Below are 24,016 nucleotides of genomic sequence, written 5' to 3'. Positions count from 1 at the left end.
GGTCCATGATGATCCTTTCCATAGCTTTGCAGACCAAGCTAGTCAAGCTTATGGGGCGATAGTTTCCAGGATCCATTGAGGCACCACCTTTGTGGGGAGGGACCACTGTTGCTGTACGCCACTCTTTGGGTACATATCCTGCAGTAAGGCTGAGACTGAACAGTAGTTTTATGTTTGGGTTTAGTTCTTCTTGGAGTTCATGTAGGACACAGCCCAGGACACTGGTCCCATTGATTCTATGTTTTTTGCTTTGGAGAGGGTGGCTCTTACCTGAGCATCTGAGATGTCAGGGGGGCAGCACTCTGCTGGGATAGATATTTGCCCTTTAGGTGGGGAAGGGGGGGAGAAGTTTGCGCTGAACCTGTCAGCTAGGATGTTGGCAATGTCTGTGGGTTTGGTGTATTTTTTGTCATTTTGGACTAATTCTGAGCATATCTGGGAATTCCCACCCAGGTTCCTAACATAACTAAAGAAAGCCTTGTCATTATCCTTAGTGTCCTGTGCAATTTTTCTCTCGAAGCTGGCCTTAGACGATTTTATGAGTGCCCGTAAATTTTTGCTAATGTTGATCAGAGATGCCTTCCCTTTTTGAGATTTTGCTCTATCATGTAGTAGCTTCCTCCTTCTATTGTATAGTTTGTTTATGGCTGGGGTCCACCAGACAGGACGCCTAACTTTGGAGGATTGGGTCTTGGTTTTATTTGGGATTGAATGATCCATGCATTCCTGAAGGTGTTCATAGAATGCGTTTATAAAGGATTTTGCGGTCTGGGCCATATTTTCCACAGGCCTGGGGGCTTTGAAGGATTCCACCTTGGTTTTGAGGAGTGTGAAATTTGCTTTAGAGAAATTTTTCACTGTAGTTTTCTGGGCAGGGTCTGGGGTCTGGATGTGAATATCTAGTGAGATTAGTTTATGGTCTGATCTTACCAGTGAGGGATACACTTCTGGTCTGGAGCATAGAGTCCCCATGTTTGTGATTATCAGGTCCAGTATGTTTTCCCCTCTTGTGGGAGTGGCAACAAGTTGTTCCATAGCATTTGAGTTTATAAATTCTAGGAACCTTTGGGCTAGGGTGTTGGAGTTAGAGTAATGCTCCCAGTCTATGTTAGGGTAGTTGAAGTCGCCCAATATAATGGTGTTTGGAGAGACCTTCATATTTTCAGTGTTCTCAGGAAGGCAGAGTGTGGTTCCTGGGTTTGGGATGGTGGTCTGTAGCAGGCTATAAACTGGAAGGCAGTTTTACCCACTGTTAGTTGCACATGGATAGTCTCTGATGCTTCGTGCTGTGCCACCAACCTGGAGGTGTGGGTATCTTTGACGAATATTGATACTCCCCCTCCTTTTGAGGTTTGGTCCAAGTTTTTAGGCCAAAAAACATGGTATGAGGTATAACCTGGTAGTGCTGGGGTGCTCTCGGGAGCCTTGAACCAGGTTTCTGTTACTGCACAGATATCGATGTTCTCCATGCTAAGGAGAGTTTCGAGTGCGAGCATCTTGAGGTTTAGACTTCTGGCATTGAGTAGCACTACTCTTAGTTTCTTATCCCTTGTGATACCTATGGAGGTGGGTTTGTCTTTTGAGCCTTGCCTAAAAAAGGCACTGTGGGGTGGCAAGAGCCTTTGCCAATATCCGAAAGCCCAAGGGTGACAGGTGCAAGCCGTCCCTAGCAAAGCATTGTGGCTTGTCGAGCATGTCATCCCAGGCAGACAGGCATTGGATCCCCTTTGAATGACACCAATACTTAAGCCAATTGTTAAAATTGATCATCTTGTCTTCATATTGTGGCATCATTCTTGGTGAGGGTAAGATGCTACTCAAGTTCAGGGTCATACCGGCCTGAGCTACATGCTCAGAGAGCTCCTCTATGTCTCTTTTCATGTAGTCCAGGGAGGTACGTCTCAGGTCATTCACACCAGCATGGACAATGACTGAGTCATATTTTTACTTGCCTTGGAGTGACCTGAGTGCTTGTGTTATGTGGCAGATCCTAGCGCCCAACAGGCAGCTCACCGTGACCTTCTCCTTGTTCTGCCTGGTGAGCGGGTCGTCAGTGTGCCTGACAATAGAGTCACCTATTACAAGTGTATCAGTTGTGTTGTTTAGCCTTAAGGGCTGTGACTGTTCGGCATACTGGCTTTGTGAGCTATGTGTTGCATGTGTTTTGTTTTGGAGTAGCAGTTGCTTGGGTGTCTGCTTTGGAGGTCTCTGCTGCTTAGGCATATTTTTATTTAGAGCCTCCGAGTATGTTTTTGTGTGTTTATGTGTTTGGTTTGCTGTCGTGGTAGGTCTATGTGAGACTGGAATTGTAGTGAGTGTGGTTTCCTTCTCCTCCTGACTGGTTACACCAGTACTGAGTTGAGAGAGCTTAGCCTCCGGTTTGGCTATATGGTTGCATCTCTCACATGTGTTGGAATTTGTTGGGAGGAGGAGAGGGTTGACTATGTACATGAGGCAGTTGTAACATTGCCTCAAGATTCCCAGATTCACCAGATGGACTGGAGAGGAGATTGACACCTGACCTTTGGACATGCTAGAATAGTATTGGGAATTCCTTTATAATTGAAAAAAAGGGCCAATGGGGAACAAAGTACTCAAGGGGAGTTTGTGAGGGTGTAGTGCTTTTAATTTTTTAGTGGTGACTTATATAATTGCTTTAGTGAGCAAGTGCCAGGCTTTAGAATGGGAATAGGTTGTTTATTATGAGAACTAAATCAGTTCTAAGGGAAAAAGTGAAGAGCAGACTTTGTGGAGCCGAGAATGGTTTAAACCCAATTAAGCGGCGCTGCCCGATGCTGCACTATGCGCAAAAATTGCACAAAGCCATGCTAAAGCGGGTTTTATACAGGGGGACTTGAAAGAGCTAGAAATTGGCCCAAAACGGATGATAGACTACCAGATTCTTGTGCTGGGAACACTCCTCCAGGAATAGATAGGCTACTCCAAGCTCCCCACTGCCACTGGTGAACAAAGAAGCCTCCCTTTATCCAAGAAAGGAAATGGGCAACACAGGAACTTTCCAAAAGTCCAGAATACAGCAAAGCCTGTATTTTGACTACTCTAGGTCAGGAAAGATGGGAAACAAGGATCATTTTTTTTTGCAACAAACAACAGGAAAATGCAATAAATATGTAACACAGGCTAGCGCACTTGAGTGTGTAGCCTCAACAGGTAAAAGCAACAAACAGGACAAACTTTAAAAGTGCAGGTTCAAAAACAACTTTAAACAGTTTAAAACAGTTCAAGAAGCAGAAATACTTGCAGTTTAGCTAGATTGGACAGTCACCCTCATAGTAGCAGGAAAACAAACACTTTTATCAGGTTAGCAGTCACTCTTTTAGCCTCTCTGCTGCTAGCAACACTCTGCAGGACCACAAGGAGCTTGGCTGAGTAGTAACAAGCGCAAAAAACGCGCCAAAGTGGGTTTTATACAGGGGGACTTGAAAGAGCTAAAAATTGGCCCAAAATGGCCAATAGACTACCAGATTCTTGTGCTAGGAACACTCCTCCAGCGATAGATAGGCTGCCCCAAGCTCCCCACTGCCACTGGTGAACAAAGAAGCCTCCCTTTATCCAAGAAAGGAAATGGCCAACACAGAAACCTTCCAAATGTCCAGAATACAGCAAAGCCTGTATTTGGACTACTCTAGGTCAGGAAAGATGCGAAACAAGGATACCTTTTTTTTTCTTTTTTACAAAAAACAGACTACCAGATTCTTGTGCTGGGAACACTCCTCCAGGGATAGATAGGCTGCTCCAAGCTCCCCACTGCCACTGGTGAACAAAGAAGCCTCCCTTTATCCAAGAAAGGAAATGGGCAACACAGGAACTTTCCAAAAGTCCAGAATACAGCAAAGCCTGCATTTGGCCTACTCTAGGTCAGGAAAGATGGGAAACAAGGATAATGTTTTTTCTTTTTTGCAACAAATAGCAGAAAAATGCAATAAATATGTAACACAGGCTAGCACACTTGAGTGTGTAGCCTCAACAGGTAAATGCAACAAACAGGACAAACTTTAAATTACAAGCACAAAAGCACGCTAAAGCTGGCTTTAAAGCAGGGGGTTAGAAAGAGATAGGAAATGGCCCAAAACGGCCAATACGCTACAGGTCACTGGGCTGGAACCACTCCTCAAGGGACAGATAGGCTGCTCAGAGCTCCCCACTCTCACTGGTGAACAAAGAAGCTTCCTCCTATCCAAATAAGGATATGGGCAACACAGGAACTATGACACAGCCCAGAGATCAGCAATACCTGAAGACTGGACTATTCTAGTTCAGTAAAGGCGGGAAACAAGGATTTTTTTTTTTTTTTTTTACAAAATAGCAGAAATTAGGTACAGAAACACAGTAAATGCTTTAATTCAGCTAGCACACTTGAGTGTCTAGCCTACCAGTTAAACTAAGCAAAAACAAACTTTAAAAGTGCAAAAAACTCAGAAATACAGACAGGAATGCAATAAAACAACTTTGCAGAGCTTATTTAGTTAAAGAAACAGAAGTCTATATATACAGAAAAGCAGCTAAAACACACAAACACTTCAGATGCAGTGCAACCTAGAGCACTTGCGTTGTAGCAATATTAAGGCAATGAGCTAATGACACTAGACTGGGAGGAGTGTCACAGATCAGATTTACAGTAGGGGCAAGCAACTGCAAAGCCACCAAGTATAAGAGCCAGACATCAACTGGGAGGGAGGGTGAGGACAATAGCCTACAGACAGTAGCACTAGAGAAAGCACAAACAGATAAAGATTTGTAAAGATACAGAATGCTTTTAACTGCAGACAAATCAGTTACTTGTGCAGATTAGTTAATAGCAATAAAATACACTAGAAGACTAAAAAGCAGACAATAAAAGTGCTATATATTAATTGTTAAAAACAATAATCTGTATAAATAATTGAAAAAAAACAGGATACTTATATATCTCAGCTAAAAGCTGCGGTCAACAACTTATCCACTCTGCTCAGTGTGTATAGACAGAAACTCTATCAAAGTTAGGGCTTAAATACCAGAAGAACAACTTTTTTTTTTACAAGAACACAAAAGAACCAGCTCCCACTCAGCAGACTATTAACACAATCTAGCAAAGTTAAAGAGGCTTCAGCTAGAAACAATAGCTTACAGACAGTAGCACTAGAGAAAGCACAAACTAGGCTTGCCACCCCTCCGTTTTTTTTCCGGACTATCAGGAAATCAAACTGATTCTCCAGTAGTCCGGAAAACACTGTACAAACTCCGGTATTCTGTTTCAAAAAGGAAACAGACTATCGGAGTTTGTAAATCAGCTGATTTACTATGCTTTTCTTACAGAAAAGCATAGCAAATCAGCCAAAATCAGGCAGCGGGAGTGAAAAAAGAGGGTGTTCCCGTTGATCGGCTGATTTACTATGCTTTTTTTACAGAAAAGCATAGCAAATCAGCCAAAAGCAGGCGGCGGGAACAAAAAAAGAGGGCGTTCCCGTTGAGTGATGCTGTCGTGACATCACAAAATAGGCGGTATGTTGGCGGGAGAGGGGGTGGGGTGGGCGGGGTTACTGGTGATGCGAGGGGCGTGGCGTGGCTCCGGTTTTAGCCGTGAACGAAGGTGGCAACCCTAGCACAAACAGATAAAGATTTGTAAAGATACAGAATGCTTTTAACTGCAGACAAATCAGTTACTTGTGCAGATTAGTTAATAGCAATAAAATACACTCGAAGACTAAAAAGCAGACAATAAAAGTGCTATATATTAATTGTTAAAAACAATAATCTGTATAAATAATCGAAAAAAAACCCAGGATACTTATATATCTCAGCTAACAGCTGCGGTCAACAACTTATTAAGTGTATGACTCAAACACATGCAAATGAGTCGGTAGCAGATTTTTGCTCTGGGTAAAACTTCATTGTTTCTAAATCATTAGAGAGCTATGCAGCACTACTAAAGCACAAAAGTGAACAACAATTAGCCTCCCATCTTGCCAATATGGGATTTATAAACTGCAGCATTTTTGATATGATTAATGGTTTGTAGCTGTAGGCAGAACTGGTGTCCTCCAGTCCCTTAAGCAAATTGTTCCCTAGTCAGCGATACACAAGATTGTATGGATGGAAATGGAGATTCTGCAATGATCATCAATTACAATAAAGTCTTTATTTTTAATAAATGATGGTGTGTTGGGTAATGAAATCTGTAGCGATATTGATCCAAATATATGTAGATTACCTGACGTGCCCCCCTATCTTTTTTCCTATTTGTGGTCTGCTGTGGATATATAACAAGCAAAAATATAGAGCAAAAACAAAGTGAGCTTATTTGCAAGCTAAGTAAAGATGGTATACAGTTGTGTCTAACAGCATTTGTAACCCTCCACTGGCTACTTTTCCTGCTACCCAGTTCCATCTGGGCACCCTGGTGATCTAAGCACTTAAAGCTAATAAAGGAACAGTTCACTCAAGTATGCCTCTCTTTCCCTGCAGAGAGGACTGATTAAGATTAGCATTAGGATGATAGGGTAATGTATGCAATGATTATCAGTATGCTAGTTTTGATGAATTTTGTTCTATACAAATAGCTGGTGGGTTTTGTACATGAGCAGAAATGTTCTTGAGATTATGCTCTCTTTGGATAGGTTATTAACAGTACCTTATGTTGATTGTATTACCATCACTTTTTGTCATCTTTGAGGATAATTTTATTTGCCTACTACTTGTAGTTTAGTTGTAATTGCATCATACTTGTTGCCTGCATCCTTTTGTGTCTCCACTTTCTCTGTAAAGACACAGTCCTCATGTACTTCTTAAAGCTAAGACTTAAAATGCAAAAGCTATAGCTACAGTGTTTTCCAAGTGTTTTCTTAAAGGAGAAATGAGAATTTCTGTTAAAATCTATATATTTTAAGATCTGAGTACAAAGCATTTTCCAGCTTTTATATATTGCTGTTACATTATCAAAGACTCCTATAAGTTTTTATTTGGAACAAATGAAATCCAAGACATCCTTTGAAATCTACAGAAAAAAAATAAGTATTTTTATTCACTGTACTTTTAAACTATGTATTACTGAATTTCTACCCACTTTTAACTGTTTTTATCTGTTTTAACTGTTTTCTCTTTCACAGATTCAACTGTTTGTTGTTTGAGACTACTTTTCTGCACTTTGTATTTTCTAGTGCTTGTGTATTTTATAGTACAGGCTAGATTCAGATTTGCTTTGGCATTTTCTGAGCACTAAAACCAGCCATCTTACATTAAGAGGGCCCCCTGCAGCCTTGTGGTAGAAGAGTGTACAAAGGATCCATCTGAGTTGGAGATTGTTGGAATAAGGCTCCTTACTGAGCATTTGTATTGGCCAGCTTGTTTAAAAATTGCTTAACTTGTTTTAAAAAAGGTTTCACACAGTTGCTATATAAGCCCTGCACTTGCATGGGTTTGCACCTGTAACACAGCTCCACAGAGTTTGATGACCTGCCACTGCTCTGCTATCTTCTCCTGAGCAATTTGAGGCATCTGTTAGTGCATAGTGTACCTTCGCACTGCACCTTGCAGTGGAAGTAACTATCGGTGGTTATAGAAGTAAAAACAAAAGTAGATTTAAATTTCCCTTAGAAACTGCCCATGCTCCAACTGATGAACCCATTAAATTGTGCTTAGCTGTTCAGAGAGCACCTCAGCTGGGCATTCTATAGCATCTGCCATTTTAACTTAAATCTCCTAATCCCTAATAGTCTTGTACCCCTTGAAAGCCCCATTAGTATAGACCCAGCATTAAGCCCCCAATTAAACCACATCCTTCCTCATTAAAGTAAGAACATTGACACCTAGTATTATGGATGGTCAGTTCTCCTTCATTTTTCCTGCCAGCCTGATTGACATGGGTGTCCTGAGGCAGTGTAGCAATTGCCTCATGTACACTGACAACCGACTACTCCTAAAGCACACAAGCTCAATTTGTGAGAGATGCATATACACTAAGAGCTTGGAATTCTTGCTCTCTTGCTCACAGAACAGTGACACTGAACAGGTTATCAACCCACATACTACACCTCCTGCACAAACCACACTCTCAACACATAAACCATCATATGTGGAGGTACTCACCAGAAATTTGCCTAGACACCAGAGACCTCCAAAACACAAACATGCTACACCTAATTCGGTACATACAACACTAAATACACATAAAACCATAAGCACAAGTGTCTCACCAAACATGCCACTAAAGCAAAGCACATCTAAACCAAATTGTTTGGTCATAGGCAACTCCATAGTGAGACACACAGATGCCCCATTCACCAGGTTGGACAAGGAAAAGTTTACCATCAGCTGACTATCGGGTACCAGGATCTGCCAGATCAACATGCACATGCACTCAGGTCTCTTCACAACAAGTACTGTTATGACTCTGTCATAGTTCATGTTGGTGTGAATGACTTGAGATGTACTTCACTGGACTATATGAAGACAGACATGACTGAGCTCTATGAATATGTGTCACAGGCAGGTATGTCCCTAGTCTTGAGCAGCATATTACCTTCACCTAAGATGATACCACCATATAAACAAAAAATGATTAACTTAACTATTGGCTTTTTTTCTGGTGTCATTCTAAGGGGATCCATTACCTATCAGCCTGGGATAACATGGTAGGTAGACCACACTGGTTTGCCATAGATGGTCTTCATCTGTCACTTCTGGGATTTTGGTTACTGCCTAAGACTCTTGCCTCCTCCATAGTGCCTTTTTTTTGGCAATGTCACAACAACAACATTCCTGACATAAAAATATCTTCAAAAAGTAGACTCAAGGTTATGGTGCTAAATGCTAGGAGTCTAAACCTAAAACTGCACTCACTGGAAGCTGCCCTTACCTTACAAGATAGTGACATCTGTGCAGTTACAAAGACTTGGTTTAAGGCTGTGGAACGATCCCTGGCCATATTAGATTGCAATGCCTTCTACACATTCATACCACAAATGAAATTGCAAGAACTAAAGGAGGTGGAGTATCAATATTCATCAAAGATAAATATACCTGTAGACTGGTTAAACAAAATGATTCCCTTGAACTAATCCAGGTTCAGCTGACTGCAGATAAGACCCCTCTCCAAGTTATGGCCAGTTATAGGACCTCCTCCATGAACCAGGATGCCCACACTGCATACTTGGATTTACTTGAATCACTCAAGATACAAACAAACACCCTAGTTTTAGGTGGCTTTAACTACCCATCCATGGACTTGGGTAAATTATACATGTACTAACACACTTGCCCAAAGGTTCTTGGACTTCATTAACTCCAGTGCCCTGGACCACATGGCTGACACCCCCACAAGAGACCCAAACATTCTGGATCTGGTGCTCACTAACATGGGTGATCGTTGCACCACTCTATGCGTGCGGCCTTCCCTAGTGAGGTCTGATCATAAATCGGTCTCATTACAAGTAACAATAACATCTGAACTCCCATTAGCAGCAACTAGACTAAAAAACTTTTACAAAGCCAATTCCAACCTTATACATGATGGCATTAATAGCTTCATAACCTCTGCCCTCACTGATGGCATGAACACCTATACTAGGATTTGCATCAATGCCTTGTATAAGCATCTATACAAATGTATTGACTCAGCCTTACCTGATAGGACCAAAACAAGATTCTCAAGAAAGAACAAGCCTGCCTGGTGGACATCCATCATTAGCTAGTTATACAATAAGAGAAAGAAATTGCTGTCCAAGAGCAGGAAGAAGTCTCTGAATTGGAAGCATTCATTCCTTTGCTTAATAAAGGAAATAAAACACATCGTAAGGCATTCTAAAGCTAACTATGAATCCAAATTATCCACCTTCGTTAAGGAAAATCCCATATCTGTGCAGAACTGGTTGTTAATGGCATTACATATTCTAAACCTGCAGAAATAGCCAACCTGCTAGTTGAAAGTTCATTGAAAATGTCTCCCTCCCATCCCTGACACATATCCTGAAAAGCATCTCTACCACCTACCCTCCACCTAGTGCCTCCGAGGAGCAGGTTGTAAACACTCTCTCCAAAGCCAAAACACAGCCTCTGTGGGACCAAATAATATCTCATGCTGCATTCTAAATAGATTAAACAAGAACTACCTCAACACTGGGTACTCTTTTTAACTACAGTCTAAGCACTGGTTTTATACCTGCTGAATGGAAAACAACTGTCATCCTTTTACATAAAGGAGGTGCCTCCACTGACCCTGGGAACTATAGACCCATACACCTGACCAGCCTAATATGCAAGGCTATGGAAAGAATAATCATGGAACTTATCAACAAAAATGTAAGAGACCTCTAAATGCTTGACCTGACTCAGTTTGGTTTTGTTAAAGGGAGATCCTGCTTCTTGAACTTGGTGGTCTTCTTTGAGACAGCCACCAAATCCCTGGGTGAAGGCAAATACATGCATATGACCTACCTGGACCTAGTTAAGGCCTTTGACACTATTTCCCACTCAGACATCATTGATAAACTCACCCAGTTGGACATCAAAACATATATTGTCAGGTGGGTGGCAAAATGGGTCTCCGATAGAATGCACACAGTCAAAATAGGTGATTCTACCTCAGCCAGCAGACCTGTAACCAGTGGTGTTGCACAGAGATTGGTGCTGGGACCCCTTATTGTTTGTAATCTACTTGTTGGGTATAAAGGCTAAAACAAAAGGCCTGTGACTGACGAAGTTTGCTGATGATTGCAAACTGGGTGCAGTCATCGAGTCCCAAAATGATGTCAACATCATACAAAAGGGACTTACACATACAAACAAATGGTGCCAAAGTCATGGGCTAAAACTCAATGCAATAAAATGCATTATCCCTTCAGCAAGGGTAATGTCCCTGCAGATTGCTACACTAATAAAAAAACCCTAAGCACACAGTCAATGATGAGAGATTTGGGTGCACAGGTTGACAGCAACCTTTCCTTTGACAACCACCACTCCACAATGGCAAGAAAGGCTTTCTACATCACCCAGCTCATATGTAAGGGCATTGCATCCAGAACAAAAGAGGTTATAACCCCCCTGTAGTCCTCACGCATCAGGCCAACTATAGAGTGCAATGCTACCTTTGGTATTTATCTTACCATGCGCCTGCAGCAACTGGAAATACCTCAAAGGTTTCCTACAAAGAAAATTCAGGGTCTTCAGCATATGTCATATGTTGACAGACTTAAATCCCCGTCACTATACTCTGTGTCTTATACACTGCTCAGAGGTGACCTCTGCCTTGCATATAAAGCAATCTCAGATCCTGCTCCAATAGAAATGCTGCACATTCATAAACCAAATGGTATAAAATGCACTTGCTCTAGCGACCTCAACCTAATATGTAACATCAACAAAACTTGCTGGAGATACAGATATGTCTAACAGAGGTTACCGCTTCTCTGGAACAAACTTCCATTTCAGGTGAAATAGAACCACTCGTTGACCATACGTAGGTGTAATTTGTATGATTGGTTGGGAAACCACAGAATCACCCCTGGAATTTCATCTCTGTCCCTCTTGGACAGGGACAGTAGCTGTTGACTTAGTTCCACATAATACCTTGATATTCTTAGAAACAGGGGTTGTACTAGGCTAGGCTTGTAAGGGCCCTAGAGCCATTAGCCTAGTAACCTCCTATGATCCTATGAATTTCAAGCCCAGAGTAGGAAATATTGTTATTGAACAGTGCATACCAAATTACTTTGTTGTTTATTTTATTTGCTTGAATTTGCATCTGTGTTCTGGAAAATGAAAATGATCTACCTATAGTCATCCTTCCCTTGAAGAAACAAACACAATTCTGTTATGAACTAGCTCATACATCCAATCACAAATAATTATTATTTATTTATGAGTGCTAAGGTGATATTATTTTAGATACTCAATTCACTTTTAGGCTGTGTTTAATAAAAGGATACAAGTCAAATATTCTAACACCAACTAAGAAAATAAAAAAAACAGGTACATGTTGTTGTATTGTGTATTCACATTATGTACTAAAATAAGTAACATACTATAAATAAGTAACAGACCATATTATTTTAGTATGACTTTGGAAATATTTTTAGACATCAGCTCAAGACTAGATTAACAAAACTGAAGATCACTGCTGCCTCCATACCAACTTCACTAATCTAATGAATAGAAACAAATAATATTGTTTATCCGGCTGATTATATTTTAATTCCTTCTGTGTTTGAAGGATGAGCAGAAATCAGTGTACTAAAATTTATGAAGGAATATATTATAGAAAGTGTCTTTATACCTAGAAGTGGCAGCTTAGAGACTCTTAGATAAAGCAGAGTTTCATTGATAAGGACTACTGAATGCACTAACCAATACTTAACAAGTCCCATACTGTTAAAATCATCCACAGAAGCTGGCTTAACTATGCTACTCAGCTGTTCTTTCTTTATTTTACCTAATTTCTGCTGTTACATTCATAAACCACGACAGTACATTACAATTACCTTTCTGCTTCCTGGTCTTCCTACTTCTTCTGCCAGTACCAACAGTCTAAGTAATCATTGCCATCGGGTTGTAGTCTTGTCACTGCTAGCAAAGGAAGTGTTCAGTTTTTCAACTACCTGTCATCTCCATTTTCGCTTTGTGAAATCAACATGCTCTTCCTATATCTGTCACATCCCTTGCATATGTCAAAGAGCTGTTCGTTAAAAGCATGGACACCTCCTAGATTGCCACACCATACAATTCCTATGTAACCTACCTGCTCCTGAAGCTCTCAGTTTTTCCCTGTTTAAGTAGCAGTCTGTGTCCTCTCTGTAGGTATTGCAAGTGCCTTACGTTCCTTTCTTTCCCTTTCCATTCTTTTTCATCACAGTTTTTTTCTGTTGATTTTTCTTCTAAATAATTTTCTTATACTTACAATTTATTCCATCCCAATTCTCAGCCCCACTTCTTTACTAAACAGGTTTGTCATATATTACAAATCAAAGTAATACTATAAAAGCATGGGGTTATTCACTTACAGCTTGCCTACTATTCAAAGCACCCTCTGTCTGCAAATTCCTTTAAGGCTACTTTAAAGGTCTCCTGGTCTTTGCTATTTATCTTTGTTATGTATCAAATTCTAATGCTGAACTACTGACTTTGAGAACAAATATGTAAACTTATTTTGTGAATACATTTTTACAAGTCCCATCAAAAATGTTCTATTATTTTTACTAAGATTTAGACTTTCCAATATGTAAAGAATATTTTGGATCCTTGAGTACTTGAATAAGGTTAGCCTGTATTTCTTTATATCATACTGAATATAATTTTATCTTACTAAACATATGTTTGTTTGTCTTTTCCCGGTTAGGGGTCACCACAGCAGAATTCCGGTCCGTAATGATTGGCAGTAGATTTTCACAAACACCAAGGTGCCAGCTTGAAGTTCAACCTTCAACAAAGGCACATCCATTTACATGTCTTTTGAATGCCCACCCAGCCACTGGGAGGACGTGCAGACTCCACACAGAAGGAACTTCCCGCACTCCAGCCGAGAAGTGAACAGGAGAACCTCTTGCTGTGAGGCTACAACGCTACCGCTGCACCACCGCGGATAATATACTAAAGTCCAGATAGACTCTTAATTTCTTTTATTTTACTCTACACAACCTCAACCTTTGATAATAAATCTTTATACCAGGGACTCCAAAGATTAGAGGTAGGACTCATAATGTTTATCACAAAGTGTATACTATGTGTGCAATTAGTGTAACCTTTCTGGGTGAATAGACAGCACAAGCATTGTGGTAGGGTTGAATTCAGAAAGTATACACAAAGTGTCTGAATAGTGTAAACTTCTTCATAAGCTTCATGAATGTGGTAGTAACGAAATATATGAAGTCTTAACTACCTCACTAACTCTTGCCTTAATATATTTCATAATAAAGCTCATGGTTTTATACTATTCTTTTATTAAGCTGGTTATGAGCTCTTTAAAATCTAGGTTATTAACAAGATTACCCAAGACTTTCATAATGGCTATTCTTTCAGTATTCTTCATTTGTTTGGTTTTGTTTGTATTTATCACCAAGTTGCTGCCCTTCTGATCTGAGCGATCTCCACAGTTGTGAAGACATACAGTCTTCATTGTTGGCAGTATATCTAAAATAAAGTGTCTCATAATATGTATCAAATATGTATACTTGTGTGTGTGTGTGTGTGTGTGTGTGTGTGTGTGTGTGTGTGTGTGTGTGTGTGTGTGTGCACTCATGCCTGTGTGTGCATATATATGTGTAAAATACTTTCCACCCTTGCTTGACTACTTTAGACTAAACATGCAATATGCAGTGCAGTCCACATGGACAGTTTTTTTATTTTTTTCAATGCATTCAGTATTTCCTGATTGGCTTAATCACTTATGGTACAAAGAAAAAAACCTTACTTACAGGTTGGATAGAAATACATTTAGTTTGAGGAAAGATTTGTAAACCACCGGTTGTTTTCTCTGAAAACTTTGCATGCCATGCTTACCACAGCAATGTAAAACATGTTTAAATCAATAATGTTTCCAGACATCCTTAATTAGTTAGTGGGCAGATGACACAGGGGTGCTGGCTAAAGGAATGCAAATGTGGTTTATGTAGTTAAGAGAATTAGACAAAAAAGGTTTGGAAATATGCTTAGAAAGATGGCTGCAGACTGTAAACTAAGATGGCCAAGTTTATTTTAAAATGTAGGCTATTATCTGCTGATTATTATGGAGGTGTGGAGGTTTCAGTTGGTCATCTTCCAGTGATATGAAGGATTAGTAGGCCTTTCAATAGCGAATATATATAGATATATATATATATATATATATAAACACACACACACACACACACACACACACACACACACACACACATATATATATATATATATATATATATATATATATATGTGTGTATATATAAAACTATAGATATATATTAAACATAGCTATATATAGAGAGAGATAGAGAGAGAAACAGACACACACATATATAAATATAAATGCAAATGTAAATGATAGCAATAAAATCATCCTTATTTAGGTAACATTCAGCACAGAAGCACAGTGATACTGACATGTAGGCATGGTAGATGACATGTGGGGGGGCTATATTTGATTACGAGGTAGCTAGGTCATTTTAAGACCAGTTAAAAGACCTGATTGATCAGGAATATTGCTATAGACCATATGGAACAGACTTAAAGAAGAAATCACAGAGCTAATCTGGTCTAGTGGTACATTGCTCTGACTCTAATACACAGCGCCCTGGTTTCAATACTTGGCAGTGGTGTCTTTATTTTTTTGGCTTGTATTTACCAGGCTGTGGATTGTAATTCATTACTGAGACTAAACAAAAATTCCTTAAGATTCCAAGAGCAGGATAATTTATTTCTTACACTTATTTCATTGAATTGCACTTCCGTAACACTTATAATTGTGCTATACAGTTAATCTACTACATTTTGCACTGTTATAAAGCTTTTTGTTACTGTTTCACTGCATTTATGTACTGTTTTATACAATTATAACTATATTTTTCATTGCCAGATACTGTTTCATTACTCTAATTTCATGTTTACTGAATTACTTAACTGTAAACTGCTTTTTCAGACTGAGTTGCATTTTTTGTTTGTGAGAGCTCTATCCATGCTTTTCTGTGCATTTTTCATTTTTTGATGTTTTTGTGTTCTAGTCAGGTATTATATAACTGATTTGTTTGAAGTTAAAAGCATTCTCTAGAGTCTCCTTGCTCCTTTATCTGTTTAAAACGTTCATTTAGTGGCTACAGCTAGTAGTTGTAATAGTTTCACACATACCCTCCCTATTGTTGTCTTGTTCTTACACTTGGTGGATTTGCAGTTGCCCACCCATACTGTATATTTGATCTGGGACACTCCTCCCAGTCTAGTGTCATTAGTTCATTCTACCTAACAGAGAGAGAAGGCCAACCCACTTAGATTCATAATCTTGAATTAACTTCTGTTCCAGCTTTCTCCTTTTCCACTTTACTGAAAAAAAAAAAAAAAAATTCTAAGCTTGTTTCCCCCTTTTACTGTAACAAGTCTAGTCCAGATACAGATTTGCTGTATCCAGGACTGTTTGTAAGCTCTTGAGCCTGCAAGCCTTTCTGTGCTGGAGGGAAGCCTTCTAGGTTATCAGTGGGAGTGGTAAGCACTAGGTAGCCTATCTTACACATGAGGAATAGTTTTTTGCCCAAATTTCTGTTTTATTGGTCTTTTGGGCAGTTACTTCCATCTCTGTCAACTTTCTGGCTTAAAAGCCTGTGTTTGTGCTTGTTTCCCCCCTTTCCTGTAACTAGTCTAGTCCAGATACAGACTTACTGTGTCCAAGACTGTAAGCTTCTGAGCCCCCCAAACCTTTCTGTGTTAGAGGGAAGCCTTCTAGCTTATCAGTGGGAGTCATAAGCACTAGGTAGCCTATCTACCACAAGAGGAGTGGTTCCTGGCCCAGAAATTGTAGTTTATTGGCTGCTTGGGCAGTTTTTCCATCTCTCTCAACTTTCCGGTTTAAAAGCCCGCATTTGCTTTTGTTTTCTGCCTTTCCTGTAACTAGTCTAGTCCAGAAACAGACTTGCTGTATCCAGGACTGTTTGAAAGTTTCTGAGTGATGCCAGATCCTGCTCTTTAATTTGTCCCTTAGATCTACTATTTCTCTCCTCTCCTGCACTTATACTAGCTAATTAGTCTAGCACATTACCAGACTTCTTTTAGCAATTATTGTAGCACACAGGTACTACCAGCACTAAACGTTCTATGAGGAAACAAATCTAGTACTTATTATCAATGCCCACCCCATCAGGCATGTCTAAAGGTCAGTTCCCTGTGCTCTCTCCTATTAACCTGGTGAACTTGGGCATCCTGAAGCAATGTAGCAACTGCCTCATGTACACCGACAACCCCCTCCTCTTACCTTCCAACACTCAAACTTTCGAGAGATGCACTTATATATTCAAATTGGAAGCCACGCACTCTCCAGCCAAGACCTGAATAGTTGGTCAAGAGGAGAAAGTCAAGATTTGCAACTCACCACATGGAACACATAGCCCTCTGATACACACACCAGCATTGTCTTCACATAAAAACACAAACCACACATCCACCTTTGTGGAGAGTCTCAAAAAAATCTACCCAAGCAGCAGAGCACTCCAAGGCAGAAACGCAATCGACCACCACAACACAACACTAATCACGAGGCACATAACTCTCCTAAACAGTGTGCCACTCAACAAAAGCCCCTAAGGCAAAACAGCATGCCCAACACACTAGTCATACGTGACTCAATAGTGAGGCACACTGATGTCCCACACACTAGGTTGAATAAGGAGAAAGTAAGAGTCAACTGCCTGTCAGGTGCCAGGATCTAACACATAATGCATGCACTCAGATAGCTCAACAACAGGTACAAATATGACTCTGTCATTGTATATGTCGGTGTGAATGACCTGAGACGTACTCCCTGGACTACATGAAAAGAAAAATGGAGGAGCTCTCAGATTATGTAGCCCAGGAGGGTATGACCCTAGCCCTGAGCAGCATCCTACCATCACCCAGAATGATACCAAGTACAAGCAGAAAATTACTGATTTCAACAATTGGCTAAGTTTCTGGTGTCATTCTAAGGAGATCCAGTATCTGTCTGCCTGGGATGACATGATTGACAGAACTCGATGCTTTGCCAGAGATGGCTTACATCTGTCACCCCTGGGATTCTGGATACTGGCCAAGGCTCTTGCCACCCCATAGTGCCTTTTTAGGTGGTGTTCCATGACCAAATTACCACCATAACTGCTACAAACAAATGCAATATGAGGATCATGTTGCTCAACGCTAGAAGTCTAAATACGAAAATGCACTCGCTCAAGGCACTCCTTAAAATGGAGAACATCGACATTTGTGCTGTAAAAGAGACCTGGTTCAAGGCAGCAGAAAGCACCCCTGCACTACCAGGCTATAACTCATTCCACAACTTTCGGCCCCAGAACTTAGACCGAAGCTCCAAAGGTTGTGGTGTCTCCATACTCGTAAAGGATGCGCACACCTCCAGACTGGTAGCCCAACATAATGCATCAGAGATACTTCAGGTGCAGCTAACATTGGGTAAGACTGGAATTTAGGTCGCAGCCTGCTATAGGTCCCCACCCATGTCCCAAGACTCACACTCCAAGTAACTAAGCACCCTGGAGAATATTAGGGTCCAACCTAACACTTTCTTACTAGGCGACTTCAACTACCCCTCCATTAACTGGGTAATCTACTCATGTACCAATCCACTCGCCCAACATTTCCTGGAGTTCATTAATTCCAATGCCTTGGAACAGCTCATTCTTACCTCCATTAGAGGTAGCAACATCCTTGAACTGGTCATTACTTACATTGGCGACTGTTGCTCTACACCATTAGTCAGCTCCTCCCTGGTTAGATCTGACCACATATTAATCACCTTGGAAATCCACATCCCTCCCACTCCCCCAACACAGGTAACAACCATGAAAAACTCCAAAGCTAACTTTAGGATCCTAAAAACAGAAGTGGCAAACTTCACGGCACCCATGCAAATGAGAATAGTTACATCACTGCAGAATCATACACCAATGCACTGTATGAACACGTACAAAAATACATGGATCTCACCATACCCAATAAAACCAAGAGACTCTCCTCCATAAAAAGGAAGCCAATCTGGTGGTCCCCTGCCATAAACAAACTCTGCAACAGAAGGAGGAAACTGATGCGGAATAAGGTGAAGTCCCAAGACTGGAAAAATCTCCCTTATCTGCCTCATCAAAAAGTTGAGATCCCTCATCAAATCCTCTAATGCTAGGTATGAAAACAGAATTGCATCAGATAGTAAACAACCACAAGCTCTTCTATAGCTATGTAAAGAATCTCCATGGCAATACCCAGATTTGCTCTGAGCTACTGCACTATGGTACATCCTATACTGAGTCAACAGATGTTGCCAGTATACTGGCCGAAAGATTCAGTGCCAACTTTACCCCCCCCCAAAGGACCAATCACAATACCAGTAGATTGCCAGGCACAGGTTAAAACAACACTGTCCAAGGCCAAGAATACAGCTTCTATGTGACCTAACAATATCCGTGGTCATGTTCTACATGAACTACAGAGTGAACTGGCACCTTACCTGTGTGCTCTGTTCAATCGCAGCCGCATCTCAGGCTTTATCCCAGCTGAATGGTGCACTGCTACAGTTATCCCTCTCCGCAAAGGAGGAGAGACTACAGACCCTGGGAACTATCACCCCATTAGCGTGATGAGTCTGATATGCAAAGCTATGGAACTCATCATCACGGACCTAATAAACAAGAATATAGGCAATCTCCAAACTCTGGATCCCACACAGTTTGGTTTTGTGAAGTGTAGATCATGCCTGGTCAACTTCGTTGACTTCTTTGAGTCAGTCAACAGAGCTGTGGATGAAGTCAAGGTGGTTCATACAGCCTACTTTGATCTGGCCAAGGTTTTTGATACCCTTTCCCACTCAGGAATCATAGAAAAACTCACTAAGCTTTGCATTAACCTTTATATCATGAGGTGGGTTGCAAACTGGCTCACATATAGAACCCACAGTATGAAAGTAGCTGATTCCAAGTCACACTGCTGATTAGTCATGAGTGGAGTCCCACAGGGTTCTGTCCTGGATCCTGTCCTGTTGGGTATCTACTTCTCTGAAGTCCAGGCCAACATGAAGGGACCCTGGCTGACAAAGTTCACATACAATTGCAAGTTGGGAGCTATTATTAACTCCCCAAGTGATGTTGACATCCTACAGAATGGCCTCACTGTGACCAATGACTGGTGTCAGAACCATGGCCTTAAGCTCAATGCCAAAAAATGTGTCATCATCCCTTTTGGGAAAAACCCACTTCCCATGAATTACCACATTGATGGTAGTCCACTGAACACAGAAGACGTTATAAGAGATCTGGGAACACAAGTTGACAGCAATCTCTCTTTAGATCACCACATTGCCACAGTGGTCAGAATGTCCTTCAATTGGCATATCTCATTACTAAGCATTTTGCATCCAGGAATAAAGAGGTCATTGTCTCCCTCTACTCTTCCCTCATTAGGCCAATTGAGTACAATGCCCCATTTGGTATGTACCTCACTAGACACCTGCAACAACTAGAAAGGCCAGCATGTACCTCACTAGACACTTGCAACAACTGGAGAGGCCACAAAAGTACCTCACAAAGAAGGGTCTAGGCCTTAAAAACTTGTCCTATATGGACAAACTCAAAAAACTCCAACTGTTCTCTGTCTCATATCGCCTACTTAGAGGCGATCTCTGCTTGACTTACAAAGCCATGTCAGGCCCAGCTCTGTTAGAAATGCTACATCTAAAGAAATCCCAGTCCTTCCACACCACACACTCCAGAGACCTCAACCTCATTACCACAATTAACAGAACATGCTGAAGGGACAGGTTCATAACCCAGAGACTGCCCATGCTATGGAACAGACCTCTCATACATGTCAAGCAGAGCACCTCACTGAGCCTATTCAAGAGAAATCTTGCTGAGTTGATGGGAAACAGAAAATTCACCCCAGGGATAACACCAGTAGCTCTACTTGACATAGGCACTGGGAACTAAGGTCGGTGGCACTATGCCAGGGTACTCCTATGGCTAGGGTTGTAGAGGCCCCAGGGTCATTAGACTAGTACATGCCTATGAACCTATGAACTTAAAGTTAGATAGGAAGCAATGTGTGATGTTATTTTTTATTGTTCTAAAGTGACTTTATTTAATTTTTATGCAGATTATGGAACTATGTATGAATGTGATTTACAGAAATGGCAGAACTATTCTTAGCTGTGATAGAGGCTAGTGAGTTACAGAACCAGTCAGTTACCAAAAGAAAACAGCCATAAGGCCAGTCCATAGAAATGTACCTTTTCCCATGTAATGCAACAGAGAAAACAATACACTTTAAAAGCTGAGATAAATGGTTATGAGAGGTAGACAAAGAACAACATTGAAGGTTGTAAGAGGTGCTCATTAAGATGAGGATATATGGCAATACAATTCAAAGCACACCTGCCATTTCCAAGCAGGCAGTGACTCAAGAGAGCAGTAACTTAGAAAGAACATGGAGATCTCGGATATAGAAGAATGTGGCACTATACTTGAGGGAGCACTGATGCTGATACAAGAAGGTGACACACATGAGGAAATGGAGGCTTTATTAATGTGATGGATGTGAAACATCTGGATATGGCCAGAGACGTTGATACTTTGAGCATGCTGCTCATTAGGAAGCTATTATTGTGCAGACATGTGAAGAAGGCAGTTGGCAGAGATGGTTAAGTCTGTGTGCTGTAGGTGATGCAGTGCAGCGTTTGAATCCTTCGGCCCTCATTTGCCTTCTGCATGACACTGAGCAAGTTTTTTTACCCTGATAATGCATAGCAACCACGAGGAGTTTGGGATATGCTCCTGTACTGCAAGCCTAATAACTACCTATAAGAGAGGCAAGTAGACACAAGAACATGCCAAAACTAAGGAACAATGACTTTTTTTTAAAGTACATGCAACATACAGGGAACTTATGAATATTTCATGACAATACCTTTGTGCATTTTAAAACAACAAAGCTGTATAAACAGCCTAAGCAGAATATTCTAGCGAAGAATCATTAACCAATTTTAAGTAAAATACATGATATAAAAGCGGGAAGGAGCTGTCTGTAGAGTAAGAAACTTTCACTGCTGTGAGAAAAAGGCAGAGAATGCAGCATTCAAATGTGAATCTAGAAATGTATACAAGTAGATGAGTACCGTGCTGGACTCAGAACATATCAGCCAAAAGCATAACGGCTAACACCGAAGAGTCTGCCTGGTAGACATCCTCTTCTGACACCAATCTTATAAGCCTAACATATTGTCCCTTAATAATGGCTTTTTTCCTGATGTACAGGGTGACTGCTGTTAAAGTGAGGAATGCTGTTACAATATGTAGGTTTCCTGTATATATTACTGTTGAACCTACCGTGATTATCATCTTTGGATACTTCTACATCCAAATAATTAATTTTTGTAACAGCAAAAGACGATGTGAATTTTAAAAAACAGTATAGTATTATTTAAATATTGAACAAATTTGTCAAATTCACTAGATGTCTGCTTCTATATGATAAAACATCATCCAGGTAATGTAAGTAAAATTTCAAAGGTGGTGGTGTCAAAGGTTCAAATACAAAGTTTGTTTCCCAATACATCATGATGATATTTGCAAATATGGAGGCACACCCTGCCCCCATAGCCACACCTTTCTTTTGTAAAAAATATCAGCCATCTAGAAATACATAGTTGTTTTTCAGAACTGGTTCCATCAAGTTGACCAATACATTAAGTTCATTATTATTGAATTCCATGAACTCAAGCAGAAATTCTTGGAACCAATGTAATCCTACCTCATGTGGGACAACATTAAACAAATTTATCACATCAATCATGGCAAGTACGTGGTTGTTTGCATGTTTAAATTTTTTAAGCTTCAGTAAAAAGTCCCAGGAATCCCTGGAAATATGGAAAAGCTCATCCAGAACTTTTTTCAATTTGTTGTCAATTTATTTAGCAATGGGGTGAATCTTAAATTTGGAAACATTAACAATCGGTGTCATGGGGGGATTTTTTAAATCTTTATGTATTTTTGGCACCCTGAAAACTGATGGCACAACAGGGTGGTGACATTGTAAAAATGCCCATTCATCATCTCTAATCTGTTCTTGATCCAACATATCCTGCAGTGCTAAATCAATCCTAGAATATGAAATATTTATAGAGTTTAATAATGTTTCTTCATAATATTCATCATCAAATAAGAACTCCTACATTCTACTTAAATAACATTTATGTTCCATAATAACAACCCCCTCCTCCCCCTTATCAGGCTTCATAACCCTGATAGATTTGTTTTTAGACAATTTCTTCAACAACTCGTATTCAACTGCTGTAAGATTCAGCTCTGTATTAACTGTGCTGTCTTGCCATAACATACAAATATCAAATTCACATATTTTCTCAAATACTAGTAAAGGTAAGGCAAGTGGGGGGGTTGAATGTAGTGCTCTTTTTTATAACACTGAAGTCTTGTTGGTTACGTTTGTCATTAAACCATAACTTTAAGTTAAGATGCATTAAATACATTTTTAAATCAATTATTAATTGCTTAATAGGAGGTGTCACTGTGGGAACAAAGTTAATGCCCTTACTAAGAAGGTCAGCATACTCAGAGTCAAAGTTGGTACCTGTAAAATTATAGATTTTAAAGTCACCATCTGAATTTAGTGTAAGTACAGGTACTTCATTATTTTCTGTCAAACTAGTCTCTCTCATATATTCATGAATTTGATAAGTTTATGCAATATTTAAATAATATCACACCATTTTTAAAATTCACATCCTCCTTTGTTGTTACAAAAAATAATTATTTGGATGTAGAAGTATCCAAAGACAATAAACACGGTAGGTTCAACTGTAATATATACAGAAAACATACATATTGTAACAGCATTCTTTACTTTAACAACCTTTACCCTGTATATCAGAAAAAGGCTATTATTAAGGGACAGTATGTTAGGCTTATAAGATTGGTGACAGAAGAGGATATCTAACAGGCAGAGGCTTTGGTGTTAGCAGATATGTTTTTAGCTAGGGGATATCCTGACACTTTAATTGTTAATGTGAATGAAGAAGATGAAGTTAAAAGAAGGGAAGGTTGGTTTAAACCTCTACTCAGGACTTATGGACAGGATGAATCAACCTTGAATAGAACAAAACCACTGCTAGACAGGGATTTTCATTGTTCCTTTGTAACCATGTACAATAATAATTTGAAGATTTAAATATCTTATTGAAAAACTGGAACATTTTTGTTGTTTTGATTGGTACACAGGCTTGGGTACCAGCCCCCAAGTCATTTACAGAAAAGGGTGAACAATTAAACAGCACCTAGAAGGGATCAGTAGTATCCTTCATCTT

This window comes from Protopterus annectens, chromosome 7.part0 (assembly GCF_019279795.1).
Source record: "Protopterus annectens isolate FY-2018-M chromosome 7.part0, PAN1.0, whole genome shotgun sequence".
Taxonomy (NCBI): Eukaryota; Metazoa; Chordata; order Ceratodontiformes; family Protopteridae; genus Protopterus; species Protopterus annectens.
The sequence above is the reverse complement of the archived record's forward strand: the minus strand, read 5'-3'. Positions refer to the sequence as shown.